Raw genomic sequence first — 21,272 nt, 5'->3', positions numbered from 1 at the left:
GGAAGTGAATGAAGACTAGCCTGTGTTGCTCGTTGCTCGTAGCCTGTGCGGAGGAAAGCGGATATACGCACCTGTGCTTGCATTACAAAGTACATATAATTATTGCTTGGATCCTAATATTTTAGGGGTCAGGTGTGTATATCGGGGGAGGAGCTGTTGATTTAATGGGTGAGTATGTTACATTTCTCCTTTCTAATAGGCCACTGGCACTTCATTGAGCACGACTAGTATACGCTCCGTGTGCCAAGAAATCGTCCATACACAAGTATATCCATTGTGGCAGAGCTACTTCCCTCCTAATGCAGGATTATTACAGGCCATAAATCTGCACCAAGCTCAGCAGACAGACCGCGCTCTCGCTGCCAGTGCCTTAAAGTCCTTAAATCTTTTCATAAAATATTCCTGAAAACATTTACTTCAGGAACTCTGGAACAGATTCAAGCAATGGCTAGAAAAACAGAAGTAACAGAAAGCAATAGGATTCTACTTCATGTCCAACAATCCTAATGTCTAATATCCAGGATCCCACAGTGCTGAGGATGTACGGTATGTGGTACAGTGGTCCCTCAACATACGATGGTAATCCGTTCCAAACGGACCATCATTTGTTGAAACCATCGTATGTTGAGGGATCCGTGCAATGTAAAGTATAGGACAGTGGTCTACAACCTGCGGACCTCCAGATGTTGCAAAACTACAACACCCAGCATGCCCGGACAGCCGTTGGCTGTCCGGGCATGCTGGGTGTTGTAGTTTTGCAACATCTGGAGGTCCGCAGGTTGTAGACCACTGTTAGAGGAAGTTGTACTCACCTGTCCCCGCCGCTCCGGACCGTCACCGCTGTCCTGGATGTCGCCCTCCATCGCTGTCGCCGCGTCCCCGAGGTGTCCCCGACGCTCCGGCAAGGCCTCTGCTTCCCCGGCATCCGCGCTCTATCGCATCGCTATGCACACCGCTCCTATTGGATGACGGGACGGCGTGCGCAGCGACGTGATGACGTCGATGGAGATCGCCGACAATGCAGGGGATCCCGAAGAGGATGCGCCGGAGCCCCGAGGACATGTAAGTGATCGTCAGCGGACCACACGGGGCACCGTAAACGGCTATGCGGCTGCAGCTGAAGCAGACTGACCTGCCGGATAGCCGTTTATGCGATGGCCCCGACATACAAAAGCATCGTATGTTGATGCTGCCTTCAACATGCGATGGTCTCTGAGAGTCCATTGTATGTTGAAATGATCGTATGTCGGGGCCATCGTAGGTCGAGGGGTCACTGTATATGGAAATCTTCTGCCTAAAGGATCAGGACAGGATCACACAATTTTGCAATGTATTTACTGTAATATCTGGTGATCTCCTGACGGCAGATTATCAGGACAGAATTAACCCCTCAAGGACCAGGGGTTTTTCCGTTTTTGCACTTTCATTTTTTCCTCCTTACCTTTAAAAAATCATAACTCTTTAAATTTTGCACCTAAAAATCCTTATGATGGCTTATTTTTTGCGCCCCAATTCTACTTTGCAGGAACATCAGTTATTTTACCCAAAAATCTACGACGAAACGGGAAAAAATATAATTGTATGACAAAATTGAAGAAAAAGCACCGTTTTGTAATTTTGGGCGCTTCCGTTTTAAATGACACCTTATCTTTATTCTGTAGGTCCATACGATTAAAATGATACCCTACTTATATAGGTTTGATTTTGTCGCACTTCTGGAAAAAATCATAACTACATGCAGGAAAATTTATAAGTTTAAAATTGTTCTGACCCCTATAACTTTTTTATTTTTCCGCGTATGGGGCGGTATGAGGGCAAATTTTTTGCACCGTGATTTGAAGTTTTTAGCGGTACCATTTTTGTATTGATTGGACTTATTGATCGCTTTTTATTCATTTTTTCATGATATAAAAAGTGACCAATAATACACTATTTTGGACTTTGGATTTTTTTGCACGTACCCCATTGACCGTGCGGTTTAATTAACTATATATTATTATAATTCACACATTTCTGCACGCGGCGATACCACATATGTTCATTTTTATTTACACTTTTTTTTTATGGGAAAAAGGGGTGATTCAATCTTTTATTAGGGAAGAGGTTAAATGATCTTTATTAACTTTTTTTTTGCAATGTTATAGCCCCCATAGGGACCTATAACACTGCACACACTGATCTTTATCATTGATCACTGGTTTCTCATAGGAAACCACTGATCGATGATTCTGCCGCTTGACTGCTCATGCCTGGATCTCAGGCACTGAGCAGTCATTCGGCGATCGGACACCAGGAGGCAGGTAAGGGGACCCTCCTCGTGTCCTACAGCTGTTCGGTGAAATCACGGCGGTCCCGAACAGCACACTGAGCTAGCCCGGGGTAGTTTAGTTTCACTTTAGACACAGCGATCAACTTTGAACACCACGTCTAAAGGGATAATAACGTGCAGCACTGCGATCAGTGCCGCGCACTATTAGCCACGAGTCCGGACCCGCTGTGGCCCTGCGTCATAGAAAGGGAGCATACAGGTACGTCCTTGGTCCTTAAAGGGGTACTCCGCCCCTAGACATCTTATCCCCTATCCAAAGGATAGGGGATAAGATGTCAGATCGCCGTGGTGCCGCTGCTGGGGAGCCCGGGATCCCCGCTGCGGCACTGCACTATCATTACAGCACAGAGCGAGTTCGCTCTGTGCGTAATGACGGGCGATACAGGGGACGGAGCCGCGTGATGCCATGGCTCCTCCCCTCGTGACATCACGGTCCGCCCCCTTAAAACGTCACGTGGCTCCGTCCCCTGTATCGCCCCCGTCATTACGCACAGAGCGAACTCGCTCTGTACTGTAATGATAGCGCTGTGCCGCAGCGGGGATCCCGGGGATCCCCAGCAGCGGCACCGCGGCGATCTGACATCTTATCCCCTATACTTTGGATAGGGGATAAGATGTCTAGGGGCGGAGTACCCCTTTAACAGGTTAAAGATGCCAATTTCAGGTCCGTTTAGTTAGATCTGGCAGTTAGATGTGATTCGGTCTAAATAAATTCAGTCCAAATCAAATGTGTCTCTATGGCCCTGCAAAGTCATATGACAGATTCCCAGCAGCAGTACAGTATGGGACATGATGGACAAGGCTGGAGATGTGTGGCTGTGTAGGACTAGTAGTAGTAGTAGTAGTAGTAGTACAGTATGGGACATGATGGACAAGGCAGGAGATGTGTGGCTGTGTAGGACTAGTAGTAGTAGTAGTAGTAGTAATAGTAGTACAGTATGGGACATGATGGACAAGGCAGGAGATGTGCGGCTGTGTAGGGCTAGTAGTAGTAATAGTAGTAGTAGTAATACAGTATGGGACATGATGGACAAGGCATGAGATGTGTGGCTGTGTAGGACTAGTAGTAGTAGTTGTGGTAGTAATAGTAGTACAGTATGGGACATGATGGACAAGGCAGGAGATGTGCGGCTGTGTAGGACTAGTAGTAGTAGTAGTAGTAGTAATAGTAGTACAGTATGGGACATGATGGACAAGGCAGGAGATGTGCGGCTGTGTAGGACTAGTAGTAGTAGTAGTAGTAGTAATAGTAGTACAGTATGGGACATGATGGACAAGGCAGGAGATGTGCGGCTGTGTAGGACTAGTAGTAGTAGTAATAGTAGTACAGTATGGGACATGATGGACAAGGCAGGAGATGTGCGGCTGTGTAGGGCTAGTAGTAGTAATAGTAGTAGTAGTAATACAGTATGGGACATGATGGACAAGGCAGGAGATGTGTGGCTGTGTAGGACTAGTAGTAGTAGTTGTGGTAGTAATAGTAGTACAGTATGGGACATGATGGACAAGGCAGGAGATGTGCGGCTGTGTAGGACTAGTAGTAGTAGTAGTAGTAGTAGTACAGTATGGGACATGATGGACAAGGCAGGAGATGTGTGGCTGTGTAGGACTAGTAGTAGTAGTTGTGGTAGTAGTAGTAGTACACTACTGAACATGATGGACAAATCAGGAGATGTGCGGCTGTGTAGGGCTAGTACTAGTTGTAGTAGTACTAGTACAGTATGGAATATGATGGACAAGGCTGGAGATGTGCGGCTGTGTAGGACTAGTAGTAGTAGTAGTAGTAGTAATAGTAGTAGTAGTAGTAATAGTTGTGGTAGTAGTAGTAGTAGTACAGTATGGAACATGATGGACAAGGCGGGAGACGTGTGGTAGTGTGGAACTTGTAGCAGAGGCCGCCATTTTGAGAGACTTGTCCAAAAAAATAATATCCAATGATATCCTGACTAAATGATCAGGACAGGAACATACATTCTGGAATGTCTAGTGATCTCTAGAAAGTAGCTGGGAAAACACAGTGCTGGTTATTTCTTATTTCCAGAAATCTCCTGGCTATTGACTATCATATCAGGATCAGGACAAGCTCACACTGTTTTTGGCTATATCTAATATCCAGGCTTCCCCTGAGTACATTACTGGGACAGAATAACATACTTCTGGTTATACCTAATATCCAGCAATCTCCTAAATAATGATCATAAAATGATCACACCATGCTGGTTATATGTAGTTTTAGTATATGGCAGCATACTTAATATGTACAGTATATGGAAATATTTTTTATATGTTCAATATGGTGGTTATAATAATTATTTTGCTTATAGTATGTAGTAATGTTCTTTATACGTACAGTATATGTCAATATTATTTATATGTATACTTTAGTGTTTGTTATTACTTATGTGCCAAGTACATTCATTTATTTATTTATTTTTTCACTTAAAATTTTGGTCTCTTTTTTGGTGATCTAATGTTACCTTTTAAGAAATTAAAATAAAAGTGGGCACCAACTAAATTTTTGCCTGAAGGCCTCTTAGTCGGTTATATCCCAGTCATATAGTGCAGTTTATGATTTAGGTTCTCTTCTGCTTTAAACTTAAAATTCTCCCCTAACAAAAGCAGCTTAATAAATTCATCCCATTGTTAAACCCCAAGAAACACCCGAGGGTCATTTAATAAACTTAAATCCATAGACATTGTATTATAAGGACAAGCAACAAGTTCCAGATTGTACTCAGAATCACTCCATTAAACCTTCATCTCATTTTTCTTTCTCTGGCATGTCCCTTAGCTCCATGAAATTAATTTTCCATGTTCTTATCAGTCTCCGCCATCAGAGTCCATTACATGACAAGGCCTTCTGTTGTAATTTACTGCAAAGGAAAAAAATACACAATAACAGTCTAAGATGAATATCACAGAAAATGCAGCCTACGAACATTTTATTTAAGAATTATTGTATTACTTTAATACTATAATACTATATAGGAAAAACAAACTTGAGCTTTTGCTGGGCGCTGGTTCACCAAGGTAGAGATTTGGACACAGTTACAAGTCCAAAAGGTTTTTTATTGCACTAAAACAACGGGTTTCTGGTCCGAACAGGACCCTTCCTCAGGTAAGGTGCTTACCTGAGGAAGGGTCCTGTTCGGACCAGAAACCTGTTGTTTTAGTGCAATAAAAAACCTTTTGGACTTGTAACTGTGTCCAAATCTCTACCTTGGTGGACCAGCGCCCAGAAAAAGCTCAAGTTTGTTTTTCCTGAATTGTCTGCCTCCTGGACTTGCAAAGCTAATGCCGGACAAGCCGAGGCTGCAGGTTCCCAGCCATACTCTAGGTGTCTTCTTAGGTGTTGTGCTCTGAGCGCAACCCTACTCGGTAAGTGGTTTTCTATCTACCTCTATTACACCACTGTGACGTACTTAACCATAGTGCGTATCGCCTTTTTTCTTTTTCTCTGCTATAATACTATATAGAACCTGTAATTAAATAATGTCATGTTCTGGACAGCTGTATATGGTATGAGAGGTAAAGTGTCACGCTGGACAGGGACATGTGCAGCCCTTAGCTTACCCACAACCTCTATCCCTGCCTACTTGCGACCCAAACATCAGACCCTCAACTGAATGAATGTCAAAACAATAAAGTAAAACATAGTACAGAGGTCAGGGACCAGGTTGGGATACAAAGGGTTAATCAAAGCAAAAATCAAGAAGAAAAAAACACAAGAAATGTCCTAACTGACAAACAAACAAATAAAGAGTAGACAAAAGAAGCCAGGCCCAAACTGAGATAGCAACAAGGTACTGTAACGATAGGCAGAGAATAATTAGGTAACAAGCAAAAGAGGTCAAAGCAGATAAACAGGAGATCACAGATATGAAGCCAGCGACCGGTTACAAACCAATATCACAGGCAAGGTGATAGGAAGGCATGGACATCAAGATAGATAACATTTAGGTCATTGTTCACACCTCCTGATAGGTCCGGGCATCATTACGGCAACAAGCAAACCCTAATCCAAGGATGGGAGGGGTTCCAGCTGCTGCTAGACTCAGAAGTAGACACAGCCATAACATAAAGTTAAAAGCAAAATAAATTTAATAAAATCTGTACATCTGCATTAAAACAATATGGCCATCCTTGCAGAAAAGATAGAACTCTGCAGATCGGAAGCAGTATCGGTGGAACTGTCATGTTAGGAACTGTCCAGAGCAGGATAGGTTTGGGGATTTTCTTCTGCTCTGTGCAGTTTCTGACATGGACAGAGGTGTCAGCAGAGAGCACTGTGGTCAGACAGAAAAATTAAAAAAGAAAAGAACTTCCTCTGTAGCATACAGCAGCTGATAAGTACTGGAAGGATTAAAAAAATTTATAGAAGCAATTTACAAATCTGTTTAACTTTCTGGCACCAGTTGATTTAAAAAAAAAAACCATTTGCACCGGAGTACCCCTTTAACCCCTTAATGACGCAGGATGTAAACTTATGTCCTGGTGCGGTGGTACTTAACACACCAGGACATACATTTACATCCTATACATTACTGCGAGCATCGGAGCGATGCTCGGGTCATGCGCGGCAGGTCCCGGCTGCTGATAGCAGATCACAGCATCTACAGCGCTGTGGTCACTAAAATGGATGATCAGATCGCCTGTAGCGCTGCCATGGAGATCTGATCATCCAGAATGGCTGATGGAGGTCCCCTCAGCTGCCTTCCACGGGTCTTCTGCTCTGGTCTGAGATCGATCAGACCAGAGCAGAAGATGACCGATAACACTGATTAGCGCTATGCCCTATGCATAGCACTGAACAGTATTAGCAATCGAATGATTAAAAGTGTAAAAATAAAAAAGTTAAAAAAATTTGAAAAACCCCCTCCCCAATAAAAATGTAAATTGCCCCATTTTCCCCCCAAAAAGTGTAAAAAAAAAACTTTGTGCTATGGCTGACAGTAATCCGGCACAGAGTAAAGATCGCTCCGTTTATGAGGATTACCAAGGCGCTGTGCTGAGGATCGCAGGGGGGGGGGGGTCCCAATGGTCGGACCAGTGGATAGGGCAGAAGATGTCCTGTAGCGGAGTTCCCCTTTAAAGTGAGAAAGGTCAAATGTGAAAAAATGGGGCATAGGTGCCGAACTAACACTAGGTGACTTTATTTGGATGATTTAAATGAATGGCATCTGTTGATCTCCGTTACAGTATATGGTGACAACCCAATTACAGCACGATGCTGATAGCGACACTTGACATAAGTACTAACACAGTGTGGACCTGGCCTTATAAGGGATCCTCAATGAACTCGGACTACAAGGTATACGAACAGTTACTCCAACAGCACCAACTCAGGTGACATCATTGGGACGGACCCTACACTGTGAATATACCTCTGTGAAATCAGTTTAACAGGCATTGCAACGTCTGAGAGGTCCAGCACCTTATACACAACAAATAGAGATGGGTGGGGTGCAGGAGCCAACATGGAGGTAGCCACTCCCCTGTATGTATAACATAAACAAGGATGAGTTGGCCAGCACTACTGATACCAGAACTACTGCATGGACTTGGCGTACAGATGCATGCTGCTAGGCTTAATAAACATAAACAGGAGAATACAGCAGCACACTGCTAGCACAAAGATACAGATAAAACATGAAATGCGTGACCTTGCAATGCTTGTTAAACTGATTTCACAGAGGCATATTCACAGTGTAGGGTCCGCCCCAATTAGGTCACCTTACCGTGGTGGGATGGTCCAAACTCTTTGAGGTAAGTACCTCACTTTTTCATTTTTTGCACTATAGCTGTATAGCATGTCATGTTTTATCTGTATCTTTGTGCTAGCAGTGTGCTGCTGTATTCTACTGTTTATGTTTATTCAGCCTAGCAGCATGCATCTGTATGCCAGGTCCTTGCAGTAGTTCTGGTATCAGTAGTGCTGGCCAACTTATTCTTGTTTGGATAGATAGATAGATAGATAGATAGATAGATAGATAGATAGATGGATGGTTGGATGGATGGATAGATAGATAAATAGATATGAGATAGATATGAGATAGATAGATAGATATGAGATAGATAGATAGATATGAGATACAGACAAAGAATAAGTCAGCCAGCACTTTAGTTGATACCAAACTATTATATGGACCTGGCCTACAGGTGCACGCTACTAGGCTAGATATACAGCAACAGAAGAATGCAGCAGCACACTGCCAGCACAAGGATATAGGTGAAACATGAACATGCAGATAAAACATGGAGAGCTATACAGCTATGGTGTAATAGATGCAAATGTGAAACTATGAAATAGTGAGGCACTTAGCTCGCAAATTTGTCTCCGCCGGCAGTCAAATAGCTTGGACCGTCCCACCGCGATAAGGTGGCCTCATTAGGACGGACCCTACACTGTGAATATGCCTCTGTGTGAACAGTTCAGTAAGCATGGCAGGATCTGGAACATCCAAGACACCTTATATACACCTAATGGAGGTGGGTGGGGTGCTGTATATTTAGCCTAGTAGCGTGCACCTGTAGGCCAGGTCCATATAATAGTTTGGTATCAATTAAAGTGCTGGCTGACTTATTCTTTATTTGTATTACACATACGGGGGAGTGGCTACCGCCATGTTGGCCTTGCACCCCACCCACCTCCATTAGGTGTATATGAGGTGTCTTGGATGTTCCTGACCCTGCCATGCTTACTGAACTGTTCACACAGAGGATATTCACAGTGTAGGATCCGTCCCAATGAGGCCACCTTATCGCGGTGGGACGGTCCAAGCTATTTAATTCACAAATGCCCCCTAGAGGGTCTACGGGCACTTATATACCAAACAACAACCTTGGGGATGTAAGTCCCCTCAGGGAAACCCTGAATAGAGACCCTCTGCGGTCTAAAACTTAACTTTTAATGATTACAAATTAATATTCAATGTGCTCAAAGATTTTTAGGTGGTGATGTATATTTAAAATTACAGTCCCTGTTAGTAAAGTTTTTTAATGCATGCTATGCAGGATGGTCTTAATCACGGAGTTCAGTTTGCAGCACTCTGCTCTGACACCGCCTATAGACATAGTGTCACTGCGCACCGTGATCCATCCATTTTATGACATGGGACTGAGCTAAAATCTACTCCTCTGGCTCAACGTTTCGCTAGTTGGACCTAGCTTTTTCAAGAGTATGAGGTACCTCATACTCTTGAAAAAGCTAGGTCCAACTAGCGAAACGTTGAGCCAGAGGAGTAGATTTTAGCTCAGTCCCATGTCATAAAATGGATGGATCACGGTGCGCAGTGACACTATGTCTATAGGCGGTGTCAGAGCAGAGTGCTGCAAACTGAACTCCGTGATTAAGACCATCCTGCATAGCATGCATTAAAAAACTTTACTAACAGGGACTGTAATTTTAAATATACATCACCACCTAAAAATCTTTGAGCACATTTAATATTAATTTGTAATCATTAAAAGTTAAGTTTTAGACCGCAGAGGGTCTCTATTCAGGGTTTCCCTGAGGGGACTTACATCCCCAAGGTTGTTGTTTGGTCCAAGCTATTTGACCGCCGGCGGAGACAAATTTGCGAGCTAAGTGCCTCACTATTTCATAGTTTCACATTTGCGTCTATTACACCATAGCTGTATAGCTCTCCATGTTTTATCTGCATAATCATGTTTCACCTATTTCCTTGTGCTGGCAGTGTGCTGCTGCATTCTTCTGTTGCTAGATATGAGATAGATAGATAGATAGATAGATAGAAAGATATGAGATAGATGGATGGATGGATGGATAGATAGATAGATAAATAGGAGATAGATCATTACAAAACAGACCTGTGGTGCCAGAGTTCCAGTAAATGCAAAGTACATTTATAAAAAAAAAGAAAAAAAAGAAAGTGTTTTTGGGAATGGGCTGCATACATGGCACACATTTCTCAGCCTGTATATATACATTACAGTGTCAGCTTGGCATTATGTTTCCCTTAGAGGGAACTCATACATCAGACAGCAGTCAGTAACCCCTTATATGTTTACAGGATCTTCCTTCCTCCATTGCACCACTCTGGCTCTGTTTCACGTTCCAGGGATCAGCGAGATGATTCAGACATCATTATGGGGATTCTCACTAAACAGAAGTGTAATGGATGACACCATCCTGAGAATTATTTATGTCATAAATCATCAAGCGCTGTCTTACAATAATACTACAAACACTCCTGCTGTATCTTCCCGGCTGATATGAATAACTAGACACAATATATTCATAAGTATTACGGAGACGGTCTAAACTTTAACATTATGCCTACCAACAATATAGATGCCACATTTACAGAACCAAAAAAATTAAAGAGAACATATAGATGAATATTTAATGATCACATTCAGTCAATCACACCTATCTTGTCCCCTTAGTTCACACAATTTAGTTTAGAAAAAAGAAGGCTTAGGGGCGACCTAATAACTATGTATAAATATATCAGGGGACCGTACAGAGATCTCTCCCATGCTCTATTTATACCCAGGACTGTATCTATAACAAGGGGGCATCCTCTACGTCTAGAGGAAAGAAGGTTCCTACACCAGCACAGATGGGGGTTCTTTACTGTAAGAGCAGTGAGACTGTGGAATTCTCTGCCAGAGGAGGTGATCATGGGGAACTCTGTAAAAGAATATAAAAGGGATTTGGATGCATTTTTGGAGAGTAATAACATTGCTGGTTATGTATACTAGATTTATAGGGACAGACCATTGATCCAGGGATTTATTCTGATGCCATATTTGGAGTCGGGAAGGAATCTTTATCTCTAGTATGAGTTTTTTTTTTGCCTTCCTCTGGATCAACTCAGTAGGGACTCAAGTAGGTTGAACTTGATGGACTCTGGTCTTTTTTCAACCTTATGAACTATGTTACAATGGAATTTCCATGCGGAAGTAAGAATTCTGCAGAGATTCTGCAGCAGCTGAGTCCCATTGATTTCAATGGGATTCTTCTGCACTATGCACACGGTGGAATTTCCACAGCAGATGTTTCTGCTGCGGAAATCCCATTCTGGAGTCCACAGAAAGAATAGACATGTCTATTCTTTCTGCGGAGTCAGCACAAAATTGCATTACTGTCTATAAGGTGCTGCATTTCCGAGCGTTCCTAGTGCCGGCATGTTCTGCTGGCGCTCCTCTGTCGGAGGATGGTCCGCATGTAAATTTTCATTGCGGACAATTGCCTGTCTGAACATAGCCTTAGGGTATGTTCACACTGCGGAATCCCCGCTCGCTGAATTCGGCGAGCAGAGATTTCTTCCGGCGGCCCCCGCTGAAAATACTTCAGCGGTAGGACCGCACGGGACATCGCCGTCACCATTGAAGGCTATGCAGTGCTCGCGGACTTCTGCGCAAAGAATGAACATGTTCTTTCCTTGCGCAGAACAATTTCAGCTGCAGAATTGTCCGCCGCTGAAATTCTGCAGTGTGAATGGGTCTCGCGGAAGACCCGTTCACACTGATGGTAATGTTCACTGCGGAATTACCGCTGAATTCCATGAGCGTAATGCCGCAAGTGGAATTCTGTGAGCGAAATTCCGCAAGTGGAATTCCGCTCACAGAATTCTGCGGGAATTCCGCAGTGTGAACATACCCGAAGTGTTCTCATACCCTAAGTGCTCTCAGGTTTTCTGAATGGATCATAAATAGAAAAGATGTATAAAGAAAAAGACTGAGACATCTCTTTATAAATCCTCTTTATAAATAAGTCCTAATGTTGGATTCAATAACTGAACCACAATTGTGGGAACACATCCTTTAATAACGAGGCTCATGATAACCTCGAGGCAGATTTTTTTTTTTACTTTTGCCTTTCCATATACTGTCAACTTTTTTCAATTTTCTGTCCTTTAACAAAGTACAGTTCTGACTTGAACAAGGCAAAAGCTTGTAATGAGACTTGATGCTGGTCTTCTTCTTGAAGGCCTCGGAAGAGATGTTCCTCAGGACAGGGCAAGCAAAGTACCTGGGTTATTACTTGAGGTGCCTGGCAAGAACTGGCTTGGTCCCAAGGGACCCAGGGTAGGCCTTGCCAACTAGCTACTCACAAGCTTCTCATGCGTGTGCTCTTACTCTACTCTACTGGTGGAAACAAGTAGAAAACAAATGTTTTCAAATCAACTGGTACCTGAAAGTTAAACAGATATGTAAATTACTTCTATTAAAAAAAAATCTTAATCCTTCCAGTACTTATTAGCTGCGCTATAAAAAAGAGAAATTTGTGAATTTCTTTTCTGTCTGACAACAGTGCTCTCTACTGACACCTCTGTCAGTGTCAGGAACTGTCCAGATTAGAATCATATCCCCATAGAAAACCTCTCCTGCTCTGGACAGTTCCTGACACGGACAGAGGTGTCAGTAGAGAACACTGTTGTCAGACAGAAAAGAAATTCACAAATTTCTCTGTTTTATACAGCTGCTAATAAGTACTGGAAGGATTAAGATTTTTTTTTTATTTCTCTGTAGTATATCTGTATTATACAGCAGCTGATAAGTACTAGAAGGGATTTACAAATCTGTTTAACTTTCTTGCACCAGTTGATTTGAAAACATTTTTTTTCCACTGAAGTTCCCCTTTCAGCTCTCTCTACTCATGCCCAATACAACTCAGCTCCAGTTCGAGTTAAAGGGGTACACTGCTGCTCAGCGTACCATAGACTTGCATTGAAGGAGCGGGGCATGACATCATGGGAGGCCGGGGCTATGACGTCACAAGCTCCTGGCACCGGCTCCAGCGTTCGGAACAGTTTGTTCCAAATGTTCAGCAGCTGAGTACCCCTTTAACGAAGGTTGGGTTTATACTACAGACTTTCATCTTTGAATTTCCTCTACTTCTCCATGAAAAAACCATGGCACACAAGTAACTTAAGGCATTTCCAAGCAGGATTTGTGAAAAAATGTGAATCATCGTGGAATCAAAGCTCTATTGATATAAATGGAAGTTCCTAGTGAGGATTATTTTCAACGGAGTCGCATTGTTTTTTATGGCAGATGTTTCCTCCGTGGAAATTCTGATTCCGATGTCTGCAGAAAGAATGAACATGTTCACAGATTGCATTGCTGTGTGTGGTGTCCAGGTACAGGACATGGTCCTGTACTATCTCTAGGTCCCCTCCAGAAGAGTCCCTGCAGTCCATAGGGTTCACCTGCAGGGCTCACCCCTTGCTCACCTTCTGTTAATTCATCGAAAATGTGTTGTGTAGATACAGCCTGTGAAGAAGAAATGTCCAAGTACGAGATGCCCATCATGGATCCTAAGTACATGAAGAGGTCAACGTCAAAAATACATGAATATAAAAAGGTAACAGTAAGTGAAATTGTTATCGAGATCCAGAATTCTAGGGGTAAGTGTGTAGTACCGATAGACCCTAGTAGCTAAGGCATTGGGCAGAAAGCCTGAGGCAACCCAATCCGCAGCCAGTGTATAACAAGGGAAATAATATTTGGTATTATATAAACTATATGTCAATAAAAAGGTAACAGTGAGATTAATTTCAGTATGTAGAAGCATTACAGTTAGAGATGAGCGAATTTACAGTAAATTCGATTCGTCACGAACTTCTCGGCTCGGCAGTTGATGAGTTTTCCTGCATAAATTAGTTCAGCTTTCAGGAGCTCCTGTGGGATGGAAAAGGTGGATACAGTCCTGGGAGACTCTTTCCTAGGACTGTATCCACCTTTTCCAGCCCACCGGAGCACCTGAAAGCTGAACTAATTTATGCAGGATAAGTCATCAACTGCCGAGCCGAGAAGTTCGTGATGAATCGAATTTACTGTAAATTCGCTCATCTCTAATTACAGTCAATAAAAAAAAAAAAGGAAAAATATGTCCTAGTCATAGTCAAATATCAACATGTCATTCAAAAGTCATACGTCAATAAAGTTTTAGCTATAGAGGGATGTTATAGCTAGGATCAAGTTAGTCATATTGTATGCCTAGTTGTTAGAGATGCATCATTCTAGTGACCACTACTCAACTCAAGAATAATATTAGTAGCACAGTAGCCTGCATAGATATTCTCAATACTACAAGTCCCAGCAAGCCTTCGAGGTATCCTGTGTCCCGGTTGCCTCAGAGAAACTGCATTACTGTAAAGACTGTGTGATGTCCCGGTACTGTACGTGTACTGTACCTTGTGTAATAAGTCCCCAAAGTCAGAGTTTCTCCATACTGATAGGATGCTCTTAGTGGGATAACCCCTAGTCGCCTCTTCCTTCTTTGATTTTATGTATATATTTTATATATTGTATAGTGTAAATGTTGCTTCCAGGACCTTAGGTCACATGATTAATAATTATGTTGTTCTGCTAAGGTTAAGGACCTTCCAGGTCATGTGCTCATGTCACGTGATGTACCACAATGCTTTGTATTAGGACTGACAGGTCTGTGGGACCAATAAGCTTGAAGCCTGCCCTTTTAGATATAAGGGCGCTGTTATCCAATCCTCGCTCTCTTGTCCGACTCTTTCCCTTGGGATATGACAGCGAGCGGAGCTCTGTGCTTACCTACAAGACAAATTAGGCCTGAATCCTACCAATCCAGAGCCTTACTAAACTGTGAGTCTACTCAATCCAAATTCCGTTAATCCTACGTGACTGCTGGACCTAAACAATACCCCTAAATCCAGTGGAACAGTGTAAAGCAAATCCTTCAAGCTTATTCCCTACAAGGTCCCAACCAAACCTGTGAGGAGCCTAAAGTCTGGTCCTCTGTAAAGACTGTTACTACGTTTAACCTGCATAAAATCTGCAGTAAAGTTCTCTTCAGTTTACTCAAATTCCGGTTGTGGACAATCCCTTATTCCTCCCTATCGTTCCTGGGACGGGTGGCGGTAGGATACATATACAGAGAGGAACCCGCACCCTGGTGTCACGACAGTTAAGGGTTAATCCAACACCCTTTCATCACTGCACAGCTACACCCTACCTACCCTACACCCCCAAGCAACCACAACTGTTTCTTAAGAATTACAAGTAAAAGTTCCAGTTCCTGCAAAATTCCTGCTGTGGACATTCCTTTATTGAAGACTGTTTTTGGGTTGGTTGATGGCGGTTACCATACCGGAATAACCACATCCTGGCATCACGAATAATCAGGGGTTAATAACACCTTACCCCACAGGGTCGCAGGACTATCACTGGGAGGCTGTCAGCATGTCACAATTAGGTAAAGTGTTTTGAGATATTGTCCTATTATACACTGACTAAACCTATATTGTAGGATTGTGTTATTGGCAACATTGTGATATTTGTACTTATCCCAGAGATATCCTGCTCAGCTTTTTGTTGTTTTTTTTTTAAGGGTGGATCATTTTATGAGTGTTTTTTCTACCTGTTTTGTATACATAATAAAGATTACATTTTTTAACATAATTTTGGGCTAATTTTGTAGGTTGTTTTAATACCACCAAACCCTGCTACACCATTTCAACACCCCGGCACCACATGTGTATGGGGACTTTTGGAGAATCCGCTCAGAAATGCATTGCCGTCTATGGGGGCAGCAATGCAGTGTGCGTGGTCCTAGCGCCACCCGCGAGATCTCCGGTGGAAATTCCATCTGGGGATTCCGCCGTGTGAACCCGGCTTTACTCTCTTTTTCAATGCTAGTAGCCTGGGCTGCACACCCACTTCCAAGCACCTGTTATGAGCGCTGCACATGGAGCATGCTGGCTTTAGCTCTTTGTTTCCTTACACCTGAAGAAAACCCATGCAAACACAGGGAGAAAATACAAACGTCATGTAGATGCTTTCTTTGGTCCAGTTTGGACCCAGGATCCCAGCGCTGCAAGTACTAACCTACGAACTATGCACTGTGCTGCCCTTCTTACATTGTATTTTTTATTATTCGTATATATAACAGGATAAAGTTGGGCTATTATTTCATCATGAACAGTGCACAAATCCGCTCTGTAAACCATTCACAATTGTGTCGGGGGGGAAAGCTGTGATCTCACCTCTGCACTGAGACCCCCAGTGTGGGAATTAAGGACTGATAGGGAACAGATGCTTGTACATTGTAAGCCATTCATCGCTCCGCTCTTGACTCTCTGTTTAACAGTACTTTACTAATGAGTTGTATATCCTAAGCCTGGTCATGAATACAGGAGTTACTCACCATAATAAATGGATTTTGCTGCACGGTAGTGTGGAGAATATATAAAACATATGACCAAATTGTAGACAGGGGCTGTCCTGCTGGATCCTCAGATCATGCCGACTCTCTATGTTAGTGAATAATAAAGTCACAGTCCTATATAGTATATCGTATAAGGTGAAATAAAACCATAAAATGTATAAAAGTTGACCACCGGCTGGGATGGCCACCTGTAAGTGGGATACCGTGAGCTGGTATGGCAGTTCACCATTGTTGGCCTGGTAGAGACAAGAATACCAGTCTGGAGAGCTGACGAATGTTTAGGGAGCAAGCTAGGCACAGGTGGGGGTTCAGCTGGAGTGTATAGGTGGACACTCACAGGTGGGCATATCCAGCTGCCAGGGTGAGACATAAATTGGGAGATAGACTTGCCCCCAGCAGGTGGGTGGTGTCATGGTAGTGTCAGTCCCACTGGATAAGTACAGACCCAGGGAGTACATACCATATTTGTAGGGCAGTACACTCTTCACGAGCTGTGTTTTTTGACAGTTCTGCACAGTTTATGACTGTAGGGTCGGGGGTATTGTAATTTATGTAAATAGGAGGTACCTGGCTTAGAGAGGTTGGAAAACACTGGCCTAGACAATTGTACAATGCTGGAAGCCTCTCCTGCAAAGCTCCCCCAACCTCCATACCCTGTAGATCAAAGGTATTCAGTATGTCTGATCCTAATTTTACCTGATATCTGCCATGAAGGGACATTTGGAGGCCACCATGCACGTAAGATTTCTTGTGTAATCTCACGTCTATGGGTAGAATATGTGGAAACTTAAGAGATTTTTTTTTTTAGATTCCTACCAAACCCAGAAGATATTGTTACGCCGAGCGCTCCGGGTCCCTGCTCCTCCCCGGAGCGCTCGCGGCGTTCCTCTCTCTGCAGCGCCCCGGTCAGACCCGTTGACCGGGACGCTGCACTGACATTGCCGGCGGGGATGCGATTCGCATAGCGGCACGCGCCCGCTCGCGAATCGCATCCCAAGTCACTCACCTGTCCCGGCCCCCGGCTGTCATGTCCTGGCAGGCGCGGCTCTGCTCCTTAGGGCGCGCGCGCCAGCTCTCTAAGATTTAAAGGGCCAGTGCACCAATGATTGGTGCCTGGCCCAATTAGCCTAATTAGCTTCCACCTGCTCCTTGGCTATATTACCTCACTTCCCCTGCACTTCCTTGCCGGATCTTGTTGCCTTGTGCCAGTGAAAGCGTTTAGTGTTGTCCAAAGCCTGTGTTCCAGATCTTCTGCTATCCACATTGACTACGAACCTTGCCGCCTGCCCCGACCTTCTGCTACGTCTGACCTTGCCTCTGCCTAGTCCTTCTGTCCCACGCCTTCTCAGCAGTCAGCGAGGTTGAGCCGTTGCCGGTGGATACGACCTGGTTGCTACCGCCGCAGCAAGACCATTCCGCTTTGCGGCGGGCTCTGGTAAATACCAGTAGCATCTTAGAACCGGTCCACCGAAACGGTCCACGCCAATCCCTCACTGACACAGAGGATCCACATCCAGCCTGCCGAATCGTGACAGATATACAGTAAGTGATCTACTACATCTTATACACAAATGTCTAGAAAGGAATTTGGCATTCAAAACGAAGACAAACTATTTCTGGTATATGAGCAGGGTTCCTTCCCAGAAACTAGAAAAAAAAAAAACCTTTCAGCCCATTATAATCTCTGTAGACTGTTGTTCCTGTTGCACGGTTCACATGTCTTCATCATCTACATGCCAGACTGTGACATCACCCTATCACTGAATCAGCTGTAATGTAAAGTCGGAACAATGTGGAAATCTGCCTATGTGTCTAGTGCAATGTTGATGAGCTGTAGTCTTCAATAATGTGAACAAACCCAATTTCTGCTTGCTGAAAGTGGACAACTTTGAATGTTCTTAACCTTGACCAATCTTTTGTCCCTGGAGGAGATAAGCCACTGGCATTTAGGGGTCTGACAGCAGCTTATTCCGTATTTCTATTGCAAAAAACGGCATGCTTAACAGTACATATGGGCGCGTATACTTTGACATCAATTGTAGTCATTGGCGGACATATGTAACTCTATAGACATACAGCCCTGTATATCTGAATATAGGTTCAGCAGAACTTTGACAAACAATCCTCCCAAGTGTAAACCCCAAACAAGGTGTGAATTTACCTCAAAATTGTCATTAAAGGGGTACTCCTCCCCTAGACATCTTATCCTCTATCCAAAGGGGACCCCCACGATCTCCCTTCTGCACCTGGCATTCATTTAGAGCATCGGGTGGAGCGCCGGAGGCTCGTGATGTCACGACCGTGCCCTGCTTGTGACATCATGGCCATGCTCCCTCAATGCAAGTCTATGCCAGGTGGCATGGCCGTGACATCACGAGCGTGGCGTGACCGTGACCTCACAAGCCTCTGCCCCTCATCGCCAGTCATCCGGCACAGAGCGAAGTTCGTCATGTGAGTTGTCATGTGATTGTTACCCAGGAGGTATCAGTAACCAGGAGACTTAAGGGTGACCAATGGCACCCCACCAGAGTCTCCCCCATAAAAGTCCTGGGAGTAGTCTCTTCTCTCTCTTAGTTCCTGAGTCTTTGGTGCAGTCGAGCCTAAGAGTGTGCTGTCAAGTCAACGTGGCCTGCACTAAATTGCCCAAAACCAAGTCCCAGCAAGCCTTTAAGGTCTCTGAAGTCACTGGTCATCTCCGTGGGCCCTGGCTGTATTGTATAGACTGTTCCATCTGTCACTCAGTAAAGCTACCGTTGTCCGTAACTTGGCGTCGGAGTCATTATTGCCCCCGTGCCTAGCCCAGGATCCAGCAGTATACCTTCGGGTGGTATTGAGGATAAACCATGACCTGGCGTCCCAAATACAAAGGGTTAGTGCCATCTGCCCCTAGGGTAATCCAATCTGCCCTGCATCTTATACCCCTACCACAGTTTAAAGAGATTTTTTGAATCACATGATCAAAGAATCTCACAACATTTATTAGTAAAAAGGCTACAGAACAACCAAATGCAACCACAAATGCATGTACTAGAACACACACTGGCCCACGTTCAGTATGCCTAATGTGCAAAAATTTGGCCCAGACAAGCATCTAAATTGTGGTGCACAGCAGTAGATACATATTTATTATCCTGCGTACTCCAAAAAGAACAGGAAAATGTTATGGGGGCACAACTATATGGGGCACAAAAGAGGAATATTAGAGTATGGGGCACAAAATTAGTCCATGTTCACACGGCGGAATTTCCGCAATTTCGCACAAATTCCGCTCATCAAAGCTTGCTGAACTGAATTTTGTAATTCCGGCAGAATTTCTGTGTTTTCTAAACACAGAATTCTGATAAAATTCAAGCTCCGTTGAGTTCAATGGGATTCCGCCCGCAAATTTCACAAAATGTAAAGACAGGTCTGAGGCAGAAATTGCGCTATGTGAATGGGACAGTGGAATCCCAATAAACATAACATAAAAAGTGAGGGTGTACCTGTCCTGGACCATGTGATTATGTGTTTATATGTTCCAGGTATTTTCCTTTAGTATAGGGAGTGGTGAAGGATGTGCATAGCTTCAGTCCTCAATAAAAAAAAGTTAAAACAAAATTTGCTGCAGTACAATATGCACTGCTGTTTTTCTGCAATGTGTGCAAGGTGGAGGTGGTGATGGGGAGTGGGCGAGGATACAGTATATGGGCTGGTGGGGGTATTGTGCCAGGGCTGCCTTCTAGATCCCAGTTCAGCCCCGGGTTTAGCAATCAGCCTGAGCCACTGTGGTCGGCACATTGGAAGTCTGTCTGTCTAAGTTTTCACTGTCTTAGACAGTTTGAGAAAATCCCCCCCCCCCCCCCCCCCCACATAGAAAATAATCACAGACATTTATAAGTTTTAGACAAAAAAGGCCACATAAAAGTATGTAAAGGAGGCCTTAGATATTTTTGGAAAATCTCCATATAATGAGAATCAGGACAACCGCCTCTTCTATATACAAATCAGCTCATCAGGATGGATCTGGCACCTACTGATGAACCCACCACTGAGGAACCTATGAAGTCCGTATGTTCTAACAGAGAGCATATGGAAAGACTAGGCGTTGTCTTAAAGGGGTATTCCGGGCAAAAATATTTTATCCCCTATCCAAAGGATAGGGGATAAGATGTCTGATCGTGGGGGGCCCGCTGCTAAGACATGAATGGAGGGAGCGAGGTTTCCGAAACTGGAGATTTAGCACACGCCTAGAAAGCGGGGGTCTCAGCAGCGGGCCCCCCGCGATCAGACATCTTATCCCTTATCCTTTGGATAGGAGATAAAATGTTTTTGCTCGGAATACCCCTTTAACCTTTCAGCCGTCTCTTTTATTATGGAGTTCATTGCTCAGGAGCTGGGACGTTTTTTTCTTATTAAAATTCTCATACTTATTAGAAAAAAATTGTTGGATCTCGACTTTTTTTCCAGAATAGTAATATTTGTGTAAACAGCGCCAAATCATTTTCCTAGGAATTTTGCCATTTTTACCCTAATGTGCGGCAATTGTTTTTAAATGGCATGGCTCCGAAAAAGGGAAGACAAGGGGGTAAGGCTCAAATTGCGCCACATTTTCAATAGTATGCAGCAAAAAAACTTGGCCTTAACTCCACCACCTAAACGGTGCAGACTAAGAGTAGAGTCTACTCAGTAGACAGTGGTAAGATGCGCCAGATTTTTAAACAGCCTGATACAATGTTAAAAATCTGGTGCCATCTTAGACTGCAAGTTTTGGAATATCTCTCCCAATGTGTT

At 43.7% G+C, this 21,272-nt stretch overlaps 1 long non-coding RNA gene across 3 annotated transcripts; it reads right to left on the bottom strand.

Annotated features, from left to right (window-relative positions):
- Window positions 1-4,989: 4,989 nt before the first annotated feature.
- On the bottom strand, window positions 4,990-18,751 carry LOC130366816 (uncharacterized). 3 transcript variants are annotated; one of them, XR_008891937.1, is made up of 4 exons: window positions 14,497-15,018; window positions 13,534-13,617; window positions 10,326-10,451; window positions 4,990-5,202 (listed from the first exon to the last, which is right to left on the bottom strand). It is a non-coding gene; the product is annotated as an uncharacterized LOC130366816 (long non-coding RNA). The 3 variants fall into 3 exon arrangements; XR_008891938.1 differs by lacking the exons at window positions 10,326-10,451; window positions 14,497-15,018 and adding an exon at window positions 18,664-18,751; XR_008891936.1 differs by lacking the exon at window positions 10,326-10,451.
- Window positions 18,752-21,272: the final 2,521 nt, after the last annotated feature.

Source organism: Hyla sarda, chromosome 4, assembly GCF_029499605.1.
Source record: "Hyla sarda isolate aHylSar1 chromosome 4, aHylSar1.hap1, whole genome shotgun sequence".
Lineage (NCBI taxonomy): Eukaryota > Metazoa > Chordata > Amphibia > Anura > Hylidae > Hyla > Hyla sarda.
The sequence above is the reverse complement of the archived record's forward strand: the minus strand, read 5'-3'. Positions and strand labels throughout refer to the sequence as shown.